The 1,873-nt window shown below is 39.6% G+C and overlaps 1 pseudogene; it reads left to right on the plus strand.

Annotated features, from left to right (window-relative positions):
• Positions 1–267: 267 nt before the first annotated feature.
• LOC104984820 overlaps positions 268–1,873 on the plus strand; it is a 29,756-nt pseudogene continuing 28,150 nt past the window's right edge.

Raw genomic sequence — 1,873 nt, forward strand, 5'->3', positions numbered from 1 at the left:
GTGCTTTTCAGTCTCCAAAACTGAGAGATAAATGTCTATTCTTTATAAGCTACTCAGTCTGATATTTTGCTATAGCAGCTAGAAATGGATTAAGACAGTTGTTAATATCCAGTTTTTTGAGGTCTTTTTAGATATTTTATTGTCATTAATTTCTAGCTTCAATCTCTTATGGTCAGAGAATACATTTAAATACTTTAAAATTTATTAGGACCTGTTCTTTATTCTAGCACACAGTCTAAGTGAATGTTCCATATTCAGTTGAGGAAAATGACGTTCTGCTGTTCCGAGTTGGAGAGTTCTATAAAGGTTAATGGAGAAGGCAATGGCAAGCCACTCCAGTACTCTTGCCTAGAAAATCCCATGGATGGAGGAGCCTGGTGGGCTACAGTCCATGGGGTCGCCACGAGTCAGTTGCGACTGAGCGACTTCACTTTCACTTTTCACTTTCACGCAATGGAGAAGGAAATGGCAACCTACTCCAGTGTTCTTGCCTGGAGAATCCCAGGGACGGCAGAGCATGGTGGGCTGCTGTCTATGGGGTGGCACAGAGTCAGACACGACTAAAGCGACTTAGCAGCAGCATAAAGGTTAATTAAATTAAATTGGTTGATAGAGTGGTTCTTTATGCATATTCATTTGTTGTTTATTTGTTCTATCAATTATTAAGAGATAAATATTTAAATCTCCATGGTAATTAATGGTATTTCTATTTAACCTTTCCAGTCTAAAATTAGTTATCTATTGTTTCATAACAAATTACCCCCACATTTAGATGCATAAAAAATAAACATTTATTACCTCAAAGTTTTTGTGGATCAGGAATTCAGAACCCATTTTTTGGGTGTTTTCTTCACTTGGGTAGGTCTCTTATGGAACTGCAGTCAAGACATTAGTCAGGGCTATAGGCTGACTGTAGCGTATATCCTATGGTACCACAGGCTATGGTACCTACCTTATAGCCTATGGTAAAGAATCCTCCTCCCAATGCAGGAGACATGGATCGATCCCTCCTCCCTGGAGGAGGCAAATTGCTCCAGTATTCTTGTCGGGAAAATTCCATGGACAAAAGGAACCTGGAGGGCTACAGTCCAGGGAATTGCAACTGAGCAACTGAGCATGCATACATGCATAGTCACCAGCAGGCTATAATGGGACTGAAGGATCCACTTCTAAAGTGGTTTTTGGCAGGAGGCTTTAGCTCTTGCCTCATGTGATGTAAACTACTTCCCCTCAAGCATGTGATCTGAGAGGGAGAAAGGAAGGAGGAATCTACAGTATTATTTATTATCTAGTTTCAGAAGTTACATACCATCTCTTTTGTGGAATTTTAATCATTAGAAGCAGGATAAGATCATACTCAAGGAATAAAGAATTAACCTCTACCTGTTGAAGGAAGAATATTAAAAAATTGTGGGTATGTTTTAAAATGACCACAATCCTGTAAGATTCTGCTTTGTATATGAAGCAGTATTATCAGTGTATACACATTAGTATTATTATGTCTTCTTCAAAATCTAATATTTTATTACTATGAAATGCCTCTATCTCTAGTGATATTTTTCATCTATAATCCATTTTCCTATTGTTCATATCAGTTCAGTTCAGTCACTCAGTCGTGTCTTTGCAACCACATGGACTGCAGCGTGCCAGGCCTCCCTGTCCAAGGCCAACTCCTGAAGTTTACTCAAACTCATGTCCATTGAGTCAGTGATGCCATCGACTCAATGAGGTGAGTCAATGAGGTGAGCCATCTCATCCTCTGGAGTCCCCTTCTCCTTCTGCCTTCAATCTTTCCCAGCATTAGGGTCTTTTCTAATGAGTCAGTTCTTTGCATCAGGTGGCCAAAGTATTGGAGTTTCAGCTTCAGCATCAG

Source organism: Bison bison, unplaced genomic scaffold (assembly GCF_000754665.1).
Source record: "Bison bison bison isolate TAMUID 2011002044 unplaced genomic scaffold, Bison_UMD1.0 scf7180017864035, whole genome shotgun sequence".
NCBI classification, from domain to species: Eukaryota; Metazoa; Chordata; class Mammalia; order Artiodactyla; family Bovidae; genus Bison; species Bison bison.